The sequence below is a fragment of the Mastacembelus armatus genome, chromosome 3 (genome assembly GCF_900324485.2).
Source record: "Mastacembelus armatus chromosome 3, fMasArm1.2, whole genome shotgun sequence".
Classification (NCBI taxonomy): Eukaryota; Metazoa; Chordata; class Actinopteri; order Synbranchiformes; family Mastacembelidae; genus Mastacembelus; species Mastacembelus armatus.
Genome location: NC_046635.1, coordinates 14,453,370 through 14,473,234, shown reverse-complemented (window position 1 = coordinate 14,473,234; position 19,865 = coordinate 14,453,370).

The following is a 19,865-nucleotide window of genomic DNA, read 5'->3' as shown; positions in this document are numbered from 1 at the left end:
TAGTTATTCCTCTGCCTCCTTTAGCGATAATGATACCTGTATTAAGTGTAAGGTTCTGTTAGCCTTGGAGGCGAGGATCACTGATTTGGAAGCGCGGCTCCGCACCTTCGAACAAAAGCCAGCTAGCCTAGCCCCGTTAGCTGGTGTGGAGCCACCGAGCTCAGGGTCTGTTAGCGGTCCAAGGGCAGCTCCGGAGCAGCCCGGAGAATTAGCCTGGGTGACGGTCCGAAGGAAACATACTCCTAAGCAGAAGCCCACGGCTCATCACCTGCCTGTTCACGTTTCTAATAGATTTTCCCCGCTCAGCGACACACCCGCTGAGAAACCGACTCTGATAATTGGCGATTCCATAGTCAGGAACGTGAAAATAGAGACACCAGCGACCATAGTCAAATGTATTCCTGGGGCCAGAGCGGGCGACATCGAGTCAAATCTGAAGCTGCTGGCTAAGGCTAATCGGAAATATGGGAAAATTGTTATTCACGTCGGCAGCAATGACACCCGATTACGCCAATCGGAGGTCACTAAAATTAATGTTGAGTCGGTGTGTAACTTTGCTAAATGAATGTCGGACTCCGTAGTTTTCTCTGGACCCCTCCCCAATCTGACCAGCGATGACATGTTTATGAGTTATTCATAAAAACTTAATAAAAATTAAGACCACTCCTCTTATTGAACAGAAAAACAGAACTGTCAAATGTGGATTATTAAATATTAGGTCCCTTTCTTCTAAATCTCTGTTAGTAAATGATTTGATAACTGATCACCAAATTGACCTACTTTATCTTACTGAAACCTGGTTACAGCAGGATGAATATGTCAGTCTGAATGAATCAACCCCCCTCAGTCATAAAAATTATCATGTTCCTCGAAGCACAGGTCGAGGTGGAGGAGTAGCTGCAATCTTCCAGTCAAACTTATTATTAAACTTTCATCCTCAGAACAGTTATAACTCATTTGAGAGCCTCACTCTTAGTCTCTCACATACAAACTGGAAAACACAAAAACCAGTTCTACTTGTCATTTTGTACCGTCCACCTGTTCCTTACTCAGAGTTTTTAACTGAATTCCCTGACTTCCTGTCTGATTTAGTGCTTAGATCAGATAAAGTCATTATAGTGGGAGATTTTAACATTCATGTAGATGTTGAAAATAACAGCCTCAGCATTGCATTTAATTCTATATTAGATTCAATTGGTTTCATTCAAAACGTTAATAAACCCACCCACTGTTTTAATCACACCCTTGATCTTGTTCTGACCTATGGCATCGAAATTGAACATCTAATAATTTTCCCCCCAAATCCTGTTTTGTCAGATCATTCTTTAATAACTTTCGAATTTAAAATGATGGATCATGCAGCGTCTGGAAGAAAATTCCACTACAGCAGATGTTTATCCGACAACGCTGTTAATAAATTTAAGAAAATGATTCCATCTTTATTTGCATCTATGCCAAGTATAAACATAATGGAGGGCAGCTGCCTTAATCCTACTCCCTACCAAATTGATCATGTTGTTGACAGCGCTGTAACCTCACTGCGTGAAACGCTTGATTCTGTAGCCCCTCTGAAAAAGAAGTTAGTGATTCAGAGAAGACTAGCCCCATGGTATAATTTACATGTTCGTACCTTAAAGCAGGCATCACGAAGGCTGGAAAGGAAGTGGCGTTCCACAAACTTAGAGGAAATTTTTCTAGCCTGGAAAAACAGTCTACTAACATATAAAAAAGCTCTCCGTAAAGCCAGAACTGCATACTATTCATCACTAATAGAGGAAAATAAGAACAATCCCAGGTTTCTTTTCAGCACTGTAGCCAGGCTGACAAAAAGTCACAGCTCCGTTGAGCCCAGTGTTCCCTTAGCTCTCAGCAGTGATGAATTTATGAGTTTCTTTACAAATAAAATCACAACTATTAGAGATAAAATTCAGCAGATGCTTCCTATACCTGCAATAAATTAATCTTTTACTACAGTAGCTCTTGAATCATCTGTAGGACCTCAGTTATGTTTAGACTGCTTCTCTCCTATAGATCTCTCTGAATTTACATCAGTAGTTGCTTCATCGAAATCATCAACGTGTCTCTTGGACCCCATCCCGACTAGACTGCTTAAAGGCACCCTCCCATTAATGAACTCATCTTTATTGGACTTGGTAAATTTATCTCTAGTATCAGGCTACGTACCACAGGCCTTTAAGACTGCAGTAATCAAACCTTTACTCAAAAAGCCTAGTCTTGATCCAGGTGTCTTGGCTAATTATAGACCAATATCCAACCTGCCATTTATTTCTAAAATCCTAGAAAAAGCTGTTGCTAAGCAGCTATCAGACCACTTACACAGGAATGAACTATTTGAAGATTTCCAATCAGGATTTAGAGCACATCATAGTACAGAAACAGCACTGTTGAAAGTTACCAACGATCTTCTCTTAGCCTCAGATAATGGACTTGTTTCGATACTTGTCCTCCTAGACCTTAGTGCAGCATTCGACACCATTGACCACAACATCTTATTACAGAGACTGGAGCATGTGATTGGTATCAGAGGAACAGCGTTAAAGTGGTTCCAATCCTATTCATCGGACAGATTCCAGTTTGTTCATGTCCATGATGAACCTTCCACACGATCAAAAGTTAGTTATGGAGTTCCACAAGGTTCTGTGCTAGGACCGATTCTGTTCACCCTGTACATGCTTCCTTTAGGATATATCATTAGGAAGCACTCTATTAATTACCACTGCTATGCGGATGACATTCAGTTATATCTATCTATTAAACCTGTTAACACAAACCAGTTAACCAGACTTCAAGCCTGTCTAACTGACATAAAGGCTTGGATGACCAGTAACTTTTTACTTTTAAACTCGGGGAAAACAGAAGTCATTATATTTGGGCCTAAAAATCTCAGAAATAACTTTTCTAAAATTATAGCTACTCTAGATGGCATAGCCCTGGCCTCCAGCACTACTGTAAAAAACTTTGGAGTTATTTTTGACCAGGACATGTCCTTTAACTCACACATAAAACAAATTTCTAGAACTGCATTCTTTCACCTGCGCAACATTTCCAAAATTAGGAACATCCTGTCTCAAAATGATGCAGAAAAACTAGTCCATGCGTTTGTTTCCTCAAGGCTAGATTACTGTAACTCATTACTATCTGGATGTCCTAATATCTTAATAAAAAGCCTCCAATTAATCCAGAATGCCGCAGCCAGAGTCCTGACAGGAACTAGCAAGAGAGATCATATTTCTCCTATATTGGCTTCTCTTCATTGGCTCCCTGTAAAATATAGAATAGAATTTAAAATCCTTCTTCTCACATACAAATCCCTTCATAATCAAGCTCCTTCATACCTTAAAGACCTCATAGTACCATATTATCCCAATAGACCACTTCGCTCTCAGAGTGCAGGCCTACTTGTGGTTCCCAGAGTTCTCAAAAGCAGAATGGGAGGCAGAGCCTTTAGCTATCAAGCTCCTCTCCTGTGGAACCAGCTCTCAGCCTGGGTTCAGGAGGCAGACACTCTCTGTACTTTTAAGGCTAGACTTAAAACCTTCCTCTTTGACAAAGCATATAGTTAGGGCTGGCTTCAGGCAACCCTGAACCATCCCTTAGTTAGTTATGCTGCTATAGGCCTAGACTGCCCGAGGACCATTGGTGCACTGAGCTCCCCTACCCTACCCCCCCCCCCCCCCCCCCCCTTCTCTCCCACCTCATGTATATTCCACCATTGAATGTTACTAACCTTGTGCTCTCTCTCTCCCCTAGTTTGTGCTCTCTCCCTCCCTCTCTCTCTCTCTCTCTCTGTACCTTCTGCAGGTGTCCCTGGTCCTGGAGCTGTTTATCGCTGATGTGCAGTTACTGGCCCCACCAACTTGCAGTGTCTATTTGTTGTTTATTGTTGCTGTTCTTTTCTCTCTGCTCTATCCACTCACCCCAACCGGTCGAGGCAGATGGCCGCCCAAACTGAGCCCGGTTCTGCTGGAGGTTTTTTTCTTCCGTTAAAGGGAGTTTTTTCCTCTCCACTGTCGCCAAGTGCTTGCTCATAAGGGAATTGTTGGGTTTTTAGTTTTAGTTTTTGTAAAGTGCCTTGAGATGATTTGTATTGTGATTTGGCGCTATACAAATAAAATTGAATTGAATTGAATTGATGGCCACCCCCCACATACCAGTACTTTTCCACAAAAGGAATTCGGACCATTACCTTATATGGTGTTGTTATTCCCTTTTGTCTCCCCTCATAGTAAAGACATAGTGAAGAGAGATGACCCTGTCACGTGTCCAAAACATACAGGAGTACACTTTACACACTCTGCTGCATACTAGTCACACGAAGTGTGTCTGCATTCCCACAAGACTACAACCTGAGGAAGAGAAACTGTTCAAATTGTGGGTGAGCCCACACATTTCACTTGCTAAACCTTCAACATCTGAGTGGAAAGATTTAGGAGCATTTGTAACCAGGGCTGAAGAGGTGGGGACCGCCTGGGAGCCAGTCCCAGGTGACCCTCATGTTTTCTACAACCGCACTGTAGACACATATAGCAAAAAGTTGAACTGGTCGGTCGAGGCAGATGGCCGCCCAAACTGAGCCCGGTTCTGCTGGAGGTTTTTTCTTCCGTTAAAGTGAGTTTTTCCTCTCCACTGTCGCCAAGTGCTTGCTCATAAGGGAATTGTTGGGTTTTTAGTTTTAGTTTTTGTAAAGTGCCTTGAGATGATTTGTATTGTGATTTGGCGCTATACAAATAAAAATAAATTGGTGTACAATCACAACAAAAGCTAAACATCTAAGTGTAAAAGAATGAGTAGAAGTGTTCACTCTAACAACAGAGGAAGAAGATCAATTGAAGGAAATTCTCTCATATTTTTTTATTTTAATATTTTATCATATTTTTTTTAATTAAACCCGTATTTGACTCATTACTAAAAGCAGGCATTATCAGAGATACCTAGAGCTCCACTGGTACCAGACCCACACACCCTGCTGAATGACGTCAAGCCCAGCTCAAAGTGGTTCACTGTCATTGATGTGGCAAATGCATTTTTCTCAATTGAAGTTGACAAACAATGATAATTCTGATTTACATTTGAGTTTTCGGGCAAAAGATGGACTTGGACGTGGATTCCATAGGGTTATTGGGAGTCTCCTACCATCTTTTCCCAGGAAATGTCTGCTAACTTAGCTAAGTTTTCACCTCCTGCAAGAAGTCAAATACATATTTGTATGTAAATGAAATTTTGATATGGTCTGAAACACAAGAACAATGCAAAACAAACACCATAGCTCTGCTTAAGTTTCTAGCAGAACAGGGACACAGAGTGAGTAAGAGCAAACTAGTTGTAAAAAAAAAAAAAAACGGTTAGTTAGATACCTAGGTGACGACCTTTCGCAGCAAGGGAGAGCTCTAGACTCAGACAGAAAAGAAGCTATACTTAAAGTACCAAAACCACAACCTAAAAGACAGATGATGTTTTTCTTAGGTATGACAAACTTCTGCAGAGCATGGATGCCAAAGTATTCAGAGCTGGCTAGTCCATTGTTGAAATTGACTTATGACACACCTATGGCAACTTATGGTAAAATAAAATGACTGAAATTGCAGAAAAAGCCTTTGATGGTCTTAAAAAGACCCTGACCAGCACCTCTATTTTAGGACTGCCTAACTATGAAAACTGTTTTATGCAAACTGTTGAGTGTAAAAATGGTCACATGACTTCAGTGCTGACAAAACAGGCCTATTGCTTACTATTCTGCCCAATTGGATCCAATAGCAATGCCTGTGTGTATTCAAGCTGTTATTGCAGACATGACAGTCCAAGCTTCAGCAAACATCATGTTGTTCCATCCTCTGACACTAAAGGTTCCACATGCAGTCACTGTCCTGTTGTTGCAAAACAAGATAGCATACATGTCACCAGCTAAACATCTGTCCTGCATGACTACATTGCTTTCACAGCCACATCTCACTATTGAACGATGTACAACCTTTAATCCTGCTACATTAATGCCTATAGCTGAGGATGGTCAACCATGATTGTATTGCTGAAACTGAGAATAGAGTGTTGCCCAGGGCTGACCAAACTGACACACCTTATAAAGATGCTGAAATGACAGTGCTTGTAGATGGATCTTGTAAAAAACAAAAAAGAAATCAGATTGATCTAATTCTACAGGAGATACTGTTGTAACCCTTAAAGATGTTTTAAAGCTGAATCACTACCATCTCATTTATTGCAGGCAGTGAGATGTATTACCTTAACAGAAACTTCTATATTAGGAAAAGGAGAAGTAGTTAATATCTACACTGATAGCAATTATGGATTTTCAACTGTACATGTGTTTGCTCAGCAGTGGAAGAACAGAGGAATGATCACATCATCTGGTAAGACCATCACACTCAAAGATCTTATTTTACAGCTGTTAGATGCTGTATAGCTGCCTAAAGAGGTTGCTAATTGTAAGTGTGACACAAATGTGAGGACTAGATATGATTTCTTTTGGTAATTGTAAAGCTGACGAAGTTGCTAAATCAGTAGCACAGAAACCACTGCCTTTACAAGCTACAGTTATAGTTGAACATCCTGATGAGCAGATACTTAAAGACATGCAGAACAGTGAACCTTAGAAATGAAAAGACTCATGGGTAACAACAAAAACAAAGAGAAAAGAGTGTAAATTATGTAAAGATGAAAAGTAGTGTTAGCTAAAAGTTTATTTAGATATGAAGCTGTACTGACGCATGCTAATGTGCATACGTCAGCAGGAGGGATGGTAAATTAGTAAACATAGTGTTTACAACATATGGTTTTACAAACTACTACTCAAAAAAAAAAAATTATTAACAATGTGAAATATGTGGAAAAATAATCCACAGGGAGAGATTGTGACAAGAAATAGTGGAAAGTTTCCACTACCTGAATATCCTTTCAACACATTTACATGGATTTTATTGAACTAAATAACTGTGAGGGAAAGAAAGACTGTTTAGTGATCATTGATGCATTAACTAAATGGACTGAAGTGTTTCCAGCAAAGCATCCTGATGCACTAACAGTAGCTAAAACACTGACAACTACTATTATTCCCAGATTTGGAATTCCAGAGAAAATCTATTGTAATAATGGTACATATTAGGTAATAACCAGGTAATTAAACATCTTACTGCAATGTTACCATCTACCTCAGTTAAAACCATTCATTAAGGATGATACTCACATGACTGAGACCATTGCTGATTATATGGCAAAAATGTTGAATAATAAAAATGTTGTAAATGTTGTATTAATGCACAACAGGAGGGTCCTGAGCCTGAACCTGACTCCAGAGTGAAACCAGGAGACTGGGTCTTTGTAAAAATGATCAAGAGGAAGTATTGGTTTTCTCTGTGCTGGGAAGGACCTTACCAAGTACTGCTGTCCACACCTATGGTTGTGAGAATTGTTGAAAGACCTTCCTGGGTTCATTTAACACACTGTAAAGAGGTAAAAGTACTGTCTGAGTAATTCTGTCAAACCAGCAGGGACTTACTCTAAACTCCAACTAACCTGTGGTGAAGTCTGGCTACAAAGGGGGGTGGAACCAATAGGGACCACTCGTCTCAAACCAGTGAAGAAACCAACCACGCCCAGGGGAATTAGGTGAGTGAGGAGTAGAGTGACCTGGGGAGAAGACTGCTCAGAAGTACATTTTGCCATGGAGGGTCCAATATGTCGACCCTGGCACCCCTTTAGACTATTTTGTGGGGTGACACTGACAATAAGCATATTGACTGTCATATCACTGACCACAGTTATGTTGATTTTGTTTCTCTTTGAGAAAGGATTTGCAACAGCCGGAGAGCGCTACTCACTCCACTGAGATAAGACCTGGTATCTTTTCCTCCCTTGAGAAGGAATTGCTACAGCCAGGTAATGCCATGAAAAACACCAAAACCAAACCTAGGACAAAGAGACCTAATGATGTGCCCACTTTTATCTTTTGGGCCAATGAGACTCAAACTGTCCAGTTTGATTTTTGTAAAGTAGTTAACTGTGGTAATGTGTGACAGGAACAGCTAACATGAGCAGACAAGTATATTTATGTCACTAAAATATGTAGGTTACACTGATAAGACTTGATCCACATAATGATCCAACAGGCTTGAACTGCACACTGCAGCTGTTTACTTCCACCTGCCCTCCAGCCAGTAAACAATGTCTTTGCATTATTTGATGCCACCTATTCCTGCTCTTACTCCTCCTTTCTTTACACCTTATAGTACTAATCATACCTGTTTTTGAGAAATTCCACTTCAGGGAGAAAGGTCGGTGATCTCCACTGGGGCAGCTCTACCACCAATGTGACCACTCCTGGGGCAAGCTATGACCCTTCCTGGTTCACGGACCATGTTACTGCACATGCTGACCTGTGGTGGTATTGTGGGGGAAACCAGTTGAGACCAGTGCTCCCACCTGATTGGCAGGGAACCTGTGCTCTTATACAATTGGTAATACCATTTTATGTGTTGCCACTGTCTGGTTCTTCCCTAGACAGCCCACACCGTGTGAAAAGAGACACTGCAGCAGCTGGCAGTTTTGATAACAGAGTATATATTGATGCCATCAGAGTGCCCAGAGGAGTTCCCGACGAGTATAAAGCTAGAAACCAAGTTGCAGCAGGGTTTGAATCTTTTCTGTTTTGGTGGGCAACCATTTATAAAAATGTTGACTGGATAAATTTGTATTATAACCAGCAGAGATTCATTAACTACACTAGAGATGCTGTCAGAGGTTTAGCAGAGCAGTTAGGTAAAACTAGTCTTATGATCTGGCAGAACCAGATGGCACTGGACATGTTACTGGCTAAGGAGGGAGGTGTTTGTAAAATGTTTGGATCTACCTGTTGTACCTTTATTCCTAACAACACTCCCCAGATGGATCTGTCACTCGAGCTTTACAAGGACTCCAAGCCTTATCTGAGGAGCTCGCTGAGAATGCTGGTATTGACAAAACTTCACTTCTTGGCTGGAGGGAATGTTTGGTAAATGTAGTGGTCTGATCCAGTCCATACTCATCTCAATGGCTGTGATGACTGCTATTTTGGTTACCTGTGGTTGCTGTTGCATTCATGTATTAGAGGCCTTTGCTAACGCCTTATTGATACAGCAATAACAAACAAATGTATCAGCCCATTTCACAGGATGACCAGGACCCTGAAACTCCTCCAGAGCCAATGAAGGAAGACCTGACTGTGTCTTTTACCGACTGAACTGTAAGGCACAAATGACCCCGACACTGAAAATTCCTACAGGAAGTGATGTTGTGATGACTGTTTGCCCATAAAGACAGAAAGTTATGACATTTATTTCTCACTTCTACAAGTTATATTTAGCATGCTAATCATTTTAGATTTGTGATTGTGATCTTGTTTGTTTGTTTGATCATAGATTTATGATTTTACTGTTTTTCCTATAATAGTAATAATTCTGATCTTTCTGTGTGTTTTACCAGAATAATAATCATTAATGATCTGCTAAACATTTTCATATAATGGTTATGCTGAGCATAAACAGGAGGGATGTGGTAGAGAAATTAAAATGTTTACCCTCCTGTGACCTAATCCACCTTACTTTAGTAGAACTGAAACACTTCTGAATAGGGCCTATTGTGTATTGTAGAAATATAATTGTTGCTCTCAGTGAGCACAGTTTGCTCTAACCTTGACTATTTGATAAGGGCCCAGATGTCTTTCTGTGAGAAATCCCCTCCCTTTTGTATTTCCATGAAAACTGATGTGTTAGGCTGCAAGCAGCCAGTGATCCTCATGCTGTACCAAGGTGCTGTGTGACTGTTACTCCTTGCAAGTAAAACCTCTATATAATCTTACCGAAGTTCGTCCTCTGAGTCTATTTGTTAAAAGAATTTACCTAACAACTATAAAATATAAAATAAAATATGAAATATAATTAACGGATAAAGGCACTCAAATCAATAACATATAAATAGCATAAATAACATATCAACATCAATTACTAATAATAAGGAATCAATTACGATCAACAATTACACTTATATATCAATTACTACTACTAATAATAATTAATTACTATTAAACAGTCTAATGGCTGTGGGGACAAAGGATCTTCTCAACCTCTCAGTTTTTCAGCACAGTGAGATAAGCCTCCTACTGCAGCTGCTACACTGTTTAGTCAGTATGTGGTGGAGGGGGTGTTTATTATTGTTCAATATAGAAAGCAGCTTCCTCCACATCTGCTGCTCCACCACAGTTCTGAGAGGGTCCAACCCTCTGCCTAGCACAGAGCTGGCCTTTTTCACTAGTTTGTCAAGGCGCCTACAGTCTGTCCATAATGCCACTCCCCCAACAGACAGCAGCATAGTACAGTGTACTTGCCAATGGCAGTGTGGTAGAAGATGCATAGCATGTCACTGCAGACACTGTACGAACCAAGCCGTCTCAAGAAGAAGAGTAAAAGTTTTCTGTACACTGCATCCACATTGGCAGACCACTCCAGTTTTTCGTCCAGTACCACCCCCAGGTACTTGAAGGTCTGTACAGTTTCTAACTCCTGTCCATCAATACAGACTGACTGGCATGTTGCTTTTGTTCTCCTAAAATCCACCATCAGTTCCTTAGTCTTGGTGGTGTTCAGGAGAAGATAGCTCTTTTTGCTCCAGTCAGTGAAGGCCTCCACTAGGTCCTTGTACTCCCCCTCCCGCAGTGTTAATTTTGACAGCAGATTTTAATTTAGTTTTAGTCATAGTCTTTTGACTAAAATGCAATTTTAGTTTTAGTCATATTTTAGTCATCTGCTTTGTTTTAGTTTTAGTCTAGTTTTAGTCGACTAAATAGCATAAGATTTTAGTTGACTAAATCTTCTGTAGATTTAGTCGACTAAAATATATTGGGTTTAATTTAAGTGTAATTTAGTAAAACTATTGTAATATACAAAATATTCTAAATTAAAATTAATTGAAAAACAAGTTTCATTAAATATATATGGAATATGGTCTTTCCATAAAAGACCAAAAATTAGATATGCATTGTTTCTAACCTGCATATGACATTCTTCATTCTTTAAAGCAAAAGTGCAACTCCAAAATATTTAAGAGAAAAACAGTATTTTGCAGTAATGCCATTGCATCAAACGTGAAACTGACCCATATATCTTCTCTTTGTTTTCTCCCAGCTGTTGCCATTTCATTATAGTTTAAGTCAGACAGAAACCCAGTGTAGGCTATGATGATGTCGTGTACTCGCACATCCCGCGTCTCTAGGTGGATCAGTTACTTTTCAAATGTGCGTGTGCGTCTAAGAAGATTAATTCTGATTGGATCTTTTCTAAAAATGTCCCTCACTCACATATTTGTTTCGTTTATTAGTCAATTAGTCATTATTGTTTCGTTTTCTACGAAAATGTCATATTTTTATTTAGTTTTCGTCATCATCACTTAATTTTTATTTAGTTAATGTTTCGTTTTCGTCAGTGAAAACTTGTCATTGACGAAAATTATAATGAAAATACATCGTCAACGAAACTAACACTGCCCTCCCGTCCATCACAGACACATGCCACAACATCAGAATACTTATGAATGTGGCAAGACTCTGAGTTATGCCTAAAGTGTAGACCATGAACAGAAAAGGAGCAAGGACAGTCCCCTGTGGAGCCCAGTGCTGCATTCCAGTGTCCCAGAAACATATCTCCCCAGTCTGACATACTGTGGTCTGGATGTCAAATAGTTCATAATCCATGACGTCGGGGGGGCACCTCAATACATAGAAGCTCGTCTCTCAGTATGGGAGGCCGGATAGTATTGAAAGCACTGGAGAAGTCAAAGAACATGATCCTCACATATGAACCAGGCACATCCAAATAGGCATATGCCCGGTGCAGCATGTAAAGCACCGCATCTTCCACTCCCAAGTGCTTCTGCTAGGCAAACTGAAGGGGATCAAGATCCTCCTCAACCTGCAGCCTCATGCGACGGACGAAGAAGCCGCTCCAAGGTCTTCATGATATGAGATGTCAAAGCCACCAGTCTAGAGTCATTTAGCTTCACTGGCCACCATATTTTGGGCATTGGTATGAGACAAGAAGTCTTCCACAGCACCGGGTCTTTTTCTAGCCAAAGACTCATATTAAAGAGCCTCTGAAGAGGAACATCTAGTTGTCCTGCACAGTCCTTCAAAAGCCTTGGACATACTCCATCTAGTCCAGCTGCCTTCCCGGGCCGAAGTCTCCTGAGCTCAGCTCCAAGCTCTTCCGTTGTTAGAGATATAAGCAGCTGTTCAGATTGTAACAGAGGGATGGTGGAGGAAGAGGGAGCAGCCATACAGGTGGAGATGGAGGTAGCAGTCATAGAGTATGAAGTATAGTAAGGCACTGCAGAGGTGAGGGTGGAGGTGGAGGGAGCATCTGCCACATTGGAGGGGGAGGGAGCAGCCACAGAGGGGGAGGAGACAGCTGAAAATTCAATTCAATTCAATTCAATTCAATTTTACTTGTATAGCGCCAAATCACAATACAAATCATCTCAAGGCACTTTACAAAAACTAAAACTAAAAACCCAACAATTCCCTTATGAGCAAGCACTTGGCGACATTGGAGAGGAAGAACTCCCTTTAACGGAAGAAAAAACCTCCAGCAGAACCGGGCTCAGTTTGGGCGGCCATCTGCCTCGACCGGTTGGGGTGAGTGGATAGAGCAGAGAGAAAAGAACAGCAACAATAAACAACAAATAGACACTGCAGGTTGGTGGGACCAGTAACTGCACATCAGCAATATACAGCTCCAGGACCAGGGACACCTGCAGAAGGTACAGAGAGAGAACAGAGAGAGAGGGAGAGAGCACAAACTAGGGGAGAGAGAGAGCACAAGGTTAGTAACATTCAATGATGGAATATACATGAGGTGGGAGGAGAGAAGAGAGGGGAGGGGAAGGGAAGGGGGGGGGGAGCTCAGTGCACCGATGGTCCTCGGGCAGTCTAGGCCTATAGCAGCATAACTAAGGGATGGTTCAGGGTTGCCTGAAGCCAACCCTAACTATATGCTTTGTCAAAAAGGAAGGTTTTAAGTCTAGCCTTAAAAGTATAGAGAGTGTCTGCCTCCTGAACCCAGGCTGGGAGCTGGTTCCATAGGAGAGGAGCTTGATAACTAAAGGCTCTGCCTCCCATTCTGCTTTTGGAAACTCTGGGAACCACAAGTAGGCCTGCACTCTGAGAGCGAAGTGGTCTATTGGGATAATATGGTACTATGAGGTCTTTGAGGTATGAAGGAGCTTGATTATGAAGGGATTTGTATGTGAGAAGAAGGATTTTAAATTCTATTCTATATTTTACAGGGAAGAGTGAATGAAGAGAAGCCAATATAGGAGAAATATGATCTCTCTTGCTAGTTCCTGTCAGGACTCTGGCTGCGGCATTCTGGATTAATTGGAGGCTTTTTATTAAGATATTAGGACATCCAGATAGTAATGAGTTACAGTAATCCAGCCTTGAGGTAACAAATGCATGGACTAGTTTTTCTGCATCATTTTGAGACAGGATGTTCCTAATTTTGGAAATGTTGCGCAGGTGAAAGAATGCAGTTCTAGAGATTTGTTTTATGTGTGAGTTAAAGGACATGTCCTGGTCAAAAATAACTCCAAGGTTTTTTGCAGTAGTGCTAGAGGCCAGGGTTATGCCATCTAGAGTAGCTATAATTTGAGAAAAGTTATTTCTGAGATTTTTCGACCCAAATATAATGACTTATATTATATATTTAATGACTAAAAAGTTACTGGTCATCCAAGCCTTTATGTCAGTTAGACAGGCTTGAAGTCTGGTTAACTGGTTTGTGTTAACAGGTTTAATAGATAGATATAACTGAGTGTCATCTGCATAGCAGTGGAATTAATAGAGTGCTTCCTAATGACATATCCTAAAGGAAGCATGTACAGGGTGAACAGAATCGGTCCTAGCACAGAGCCTTGTGGAACTCCATAACTAACTTTTGTTCGTGTGGAAGGTTCATCATGGACATGAACAAACTGGAATCCGATAAATAGGATTGGAACCACTTTAACGCTGTTCCTCTGATACCAATCACATGCTCCAGTCTCTGTAATAAGATGTTGTGGTCAATGGTGTCGAATGCTGCACTAAGGTCTAGGAGGACAAGTATTGAAACAAGTCCATTATCTGAGGCTAAGAGAAGATCATTGGTAACTTTCAACAGTGCTGTTTCTGTACTATGATGTGCTCTAAATCCTGATTGAAAATCTTCAAATAGTTCATTTCTGTGTAAGTGGTCTGATAGCTGCTTAGCAACAGCTTTTTCTAGGATTTTAGAAATAAATGGCAGGTTGGATATTGGTCTATAATTAGCCAAGACTCCTGGATCAAGACTAGGCTTTTTGAGTAAAGGTTTGATTACTGCAGTCTTAAAGGCCTGTGGTACGTAGCCTGATACTAGAGATAAATTTACCAAGTCCAATAAAGATGAGTTCATTAATGGCAGGGTGCCTTTAAGCAGTCTAGTTGGGATGGGGTCTAAGAGACACGTTGATGATTTCGATGAAGCAACTACTGATGTAAATTCAGAGAGATCTATGGGAGAGAAGCAGTCTAAACATAACTGAGGTCCTACAGATGATTCAAGAGCTACTGTAGTAGAAGATTCATTTATTGCAAGTATAGGAAGCATCTGCTGAATTTTATCTATAATAGTTGTGATTTTATTTGTAAAGAAACTCATAAATTCATCACTGCTGAGAGCTAAGGGAACACTGGGCTCAACAGAGCTGTGACTTTTTGTCAGCCTGGCTACAGTGCTGAAAAGAAACCTGGGATTGTTCTTATTTTCCTCTATTAGTGATGAATAGTATGCAGTTCTGGCTTTACAGAGAGCTTTTTTATATGTTAGTAGACTGTTTTTCCAGGCTAGAAAAATTTCCTCTGAGTTTGTGGAATGCCACTTCCTTTCCAGCCTTCATGATGCCTGCTTTAAGGTACGAATATGTAAATTATACCATGGGGCTAGTCTTCTCTGATTCACTAACTTCTTTTTCAGAGGGGCTACAGAATCAAGCATTTCACGCAGTGAGGTTACAGCGCTGTCAACAACATGATCAATTTGGTAGGGAGAGGGATTGAAGCAGCTGCCCTCCACTATGTTTATACTTGGCATAGACGTAAATAAAGATGGAATCATTTTCTTAAATTTATTAACAGCGTTGTCTGATAAACATCTGCTGTAGTGGAATTTTCTTCCAAACACTGCATGATCCATCATTTTAAATTCAAAAGTTATTAAAGAATGATCTGACAAAACAGGATTTGGGGGAAAAACTATTAGATGTTCAATTTCGATGCCATAGGTCAAAACAAGATCAAGGGTGTGATTGAAACAGTGGGTGGGTTTATTAACATTTTGAATGAAACCAATTGAATCTAATATAGAATTAAATGCAACGCTATTTTCAACATCTACATGAATGTTAAAATCTCCTACTATAATAACTTTATCTGATCTAAGCACTAGATCAGACAGGAAGTCAGGGAATTCAGTTAAAAACTCTGAGTAAGGGACAGGTGAACGGTACACAGTGACAAGTAGAACTGGTTTTTGTGTTTTCCAGTTTGGATGTGAGAGACTAAAAGTGAGGCTCTGAAATGAGTTAAAATTGTTCGGAGGATGAAAGTTTAATAATAAGTTTGAGTGGAAGATTGTAGCTACTCCTCCACCTCGACCTGTGCTTCGAGGAACATGATAATTTTTATGACTGAGGGGGGTTGATTCATTCAGACTGATATATTCATCCTGCTGTAACCAGGTTTCAGTAAGATAAAGTAGGTCAATTTGGTGATCAGTTATCAAATCATTTACTAACAAAGATTTAGATGAAAGGGACGTAATATTTAATAGTCCACATTTGACAGTTCTGTTTTTCTGTTCAATAAGAGGAGTGGTCTTAATTTTTATTAAGTTTTTATGAATAACTCCTCTTCTGTTAACTTCTGATTTATTTGATTTTATATGTTCGAGGGGCAGACACAGTCTCTATGTGGTTTGAGGGGGGCGGCGGCCCTAAGAAAATTGCAGAGAGGCGTTTTAGACTGAGTCTCTGCATCCCGGTCCCCACCCTGGATTGTCAGGCTTTAGGTCGGCTAATAAACTCGGCCAAATTTCTAGAGATGAGAGCTGCACCATAAAATGTGGAGAGGGCAGCCTCAGAGGTAATGTTGGAGGGTACAGCCATAGAGGTAATGGTGGAGGGAGCAGCTTTAGACATGGAGGTACAGCAAGCAGCAGCAGAGGTGAAGGTGGAGGTGGAGGGAGCAGACATAGACAATGAGGTGTAGTGAGGGTCTACAGAGGTGAAGAGAGCAACTGCTGGTGTAGTGGTGGAGGGAGTAGCTGTAGAGATGTAGGTGGAAGTAGCCACATTGTCAAAACTGATGTAATACTGGTTGAAGGTATTGGCTCTATCCACATCACCATCCAAAGGCTGAGAGTTGTTCAGTTTGTAGCCAGTGATGGTCCTGACCCTTCTCCATACCACCCTTCAATTCTTCAATTTATTTGTATAGCTCCAAATCACAATACAAATCATCTCAAGGTACTTTACAAAAACTAAAATCCCAACAAATCCCTTATGAGCAAGCACTTGGCAACAGTGGAGAGGAAAAACTCCCTTTAACAGATGAAAAAACCTCCAGCAGAACCAGGCTCATTTTGGGCGGCCATCTGCCTCGACCGGTTGGGGGCCTGATATTATTGTTCTCCAGCTGTTTTTCCAACTTTTTCTTGTACTCCAGAAATTAATGTAGTCAGTGATGGTGTTGACTTTCCTGTCCAAGTCATTGTCCATTTCCTGCTCCTCCATCAGTACATTCCACTTTGTGCACTCAAAACAGTCTCTCAATGAATCCTTTGCCTCTATTGACCATTTCCTGAAAGACCTGGTGGTAACAGGAAGCTTCTGCACACAAGGTCTATATGTAGGCTGAAGATAGAGCATGTTGTGATCAGATCTACCTAGTGGTGGAAGTGGTACAGCCCTGTAGACTTCTTTGACGTTAGCATAGAACAGGTCTAACGTCCTTTCTCCACGTGTTGGACAGTCTACATACTGTACAAAGTCAGTCAGGCAGGAGGACAGAGAGAACCGACTGAAATCCCCTCTAATTGTAATGAATGCAACAGGGTGCTAGGTCTGTATCCTAGCAACATCATCGTCACACGCCATTGCAGGTGCTGCCTTCGGTGGAACGTAAACAACAATGGCGACTATGTATGTAAACTCCCTTGGCACATAGTATGGGTGGAAACTGAGACCAGTTCAATGTTCAATTGTATTAAGGTTCACCTTCAATTCAATTTTTTGAAAAAAAAAAAAAAAGATGCCTGAGTACAAACATATCTGGAAAGTTTTGTAGATTACCAGGCACTTTTTGTGTCCTCCTTACTTAGTGCATAATAGTTTATAATATTCTGTGATGAATGAGTTGGTGATAGAATTGCGCAAATGTTCATTGTTAATACTGCTACCCATAAGCCTAAGTTTTCCTTTATTGTTAATAATAGTTCCAGCTTTCACCCCTAAATGTGCATTGAAAATTTCCAGCTGATAATACCTACTAAAGATAAATCAACATGTTGATAACACATAAGCAGTCTTTCGGAATGCTCTCAATTATGTGTAGATGCATACAGTATGCATTAGTGAGTGTGGCAGTGTTTTTGGGGTGTTGCTCTGGGATGGGTGAGTATGAGGCTGGGAGGGAAAAATCACAGTATAGTATACTCACTATAAAAAACTAGACTACACCACTGCCACCAGGTTGCAGTGTAAGGGCTTTGCAAACTCAGCCTCTACCGCTTTGTTAAATGAGCAGATGTGTTCCATCTTTCTTGGTTGTGCCAAATTTTATATTTACAATTCAGAATTGGCAGAGAATTTTTTGTGTACCAGCATGTGATGAAGGTGCTGGCAGGGTTGATAATTAAGAAACAAGTGGATTTATTTCAGTTATAGCAAAATGTGTGACATTCCACTGTTGTCTGATTGTGCTGAGAATGTTATGCACACAAGGTGCAGGCCTGTTTCAAGGTTTACAGGTGAAAAGTAACAATGACTGTGCATGACCCTTCAAAATCTGTTCCAGTTTTTAAGTACCTTATTTGAAGCAAGCTAGCTCACTCACATTTTGCTTCTTTCTCCCTTCACCTCTTTCTTCATTCCCCTACTTCCTGTTTCTCTCCTCCAATGCTTCCTCCCACCTAGTGTTTCCTGCCTGGTCTGTTTTTCAAATTTGTTTCATTCCCTTTTTGCAATACTCTCCCTTTTCTTGCCTTTCTCTGCAGTTGTTCTTCCCATACTAAAATAAAGAAATGATCATCTGTACTGAAACAGCAAGACAAAGCTTCTTTTCCTCTCTTGCTCTGTCCTTACTTGTCTCCCCACTCTTTCCTCCTCCTCCCAAATCTCGGTGTACTTCTCCTCTCCCTTTTAGGCAAAAATAGCAATCAATATCATCATTAGAGTAATTGTCAGCATTTGCCCACACAATAGAGATTGCAAATTGAAAAATGTGTGTCCCACACGTGTGTATGTGTAAACAGTATATATGTGTGCATAATATTAGCATTTTAAAATGTGGCTGTGTGTCAGTGCACACCCGCAAAATGTCTCTGCTCCTCATTTATCTCATTGTTTGAACAGCACTGCTTTAATTAGGACAGTCCGATGTGTGTGTGTGTGTGTGTGTGTGTGTGGATGCATGCCTGTGGCTAAAAGTAACCGTCTGTGTTAATGTTACCATAGTGCCCCCATGTGAAAGATTTCAGAAGTGCTTATATTTTATAGTCTTGTTTCTCAACACACATACTCCAATGACATGGTGTTATATTTGGAAACACAATTTCATGCTATCAGTTCTGGCTAGCTATTCAATTTAGATAGTAGCTGTATGTGTGTGTGTGTGTGTGTGTGTGTGTGCGTGTGTGATTTTTCTTGTGTGTGGTTGTGAGTGTGTATTTATTTATGCATCTATTTGTGTCAGTGTGTTTCACAGAGATGAGTCCCTTTTCAAATTGAGTGAAATGAAAAGTTGGTTGCCATGGCAACATTTGGATTCTCAGTAATTATGTTGATTAAAAATGTGAAAATTAATTAAAAAGTCAGGAAAATTATCTCACAGCAGATGATCAGCAAAATATCACAGTGATTTAGATCTGTGTCTTGCTGTCTCTCTCTCTCCCTCTCTCTTTAATACAGAGAAGTCTTTTTCTCTTCCTCTGTTTCCCAGGCGTACTTCAGTAGTTCTTTATTGCCATGCACCACGGAATTATCTACATTCATCTGTCTCACATGCTTTGTCTGTTCCTTATGAGATTTGTCATCATATCCAAAAGCACAACGGCAGAAACAGTAATTGCCAAAAACCATATACTCAACAACACACACATGCATCCACCTTACTGTATTTCTCTCCCTTTCATGAAATCAATTTACTCATTCTCCACTTGTTGATAAACATGACAAGACATGTCTCAAAGCATCAGACACATCAGCAGCAAAGGTAACAGGTAATAACAATAGCAATGTCACCATCTCACGTTCAGTCTGCCTATTACTCCACTTCTCTCACTCTTAAAATCCATCTCTTGTTCTCTGTCTACTTCTCTCTGACAGAATGAATAAACAGGCTCAGCAAAGTGCAATCTCTTTCTTTTATTAGCAACAGCAAACAAAGAAACAATGAATTTACCCTCATCCCCTCCCTCTCTCTGCACTGTCTGCCCTTCTCCTCTCAGCTGTAATGAACCACAACCATCAGCCATCTTTTCATCAACTCTGGCATCACTACTTCCTGCATA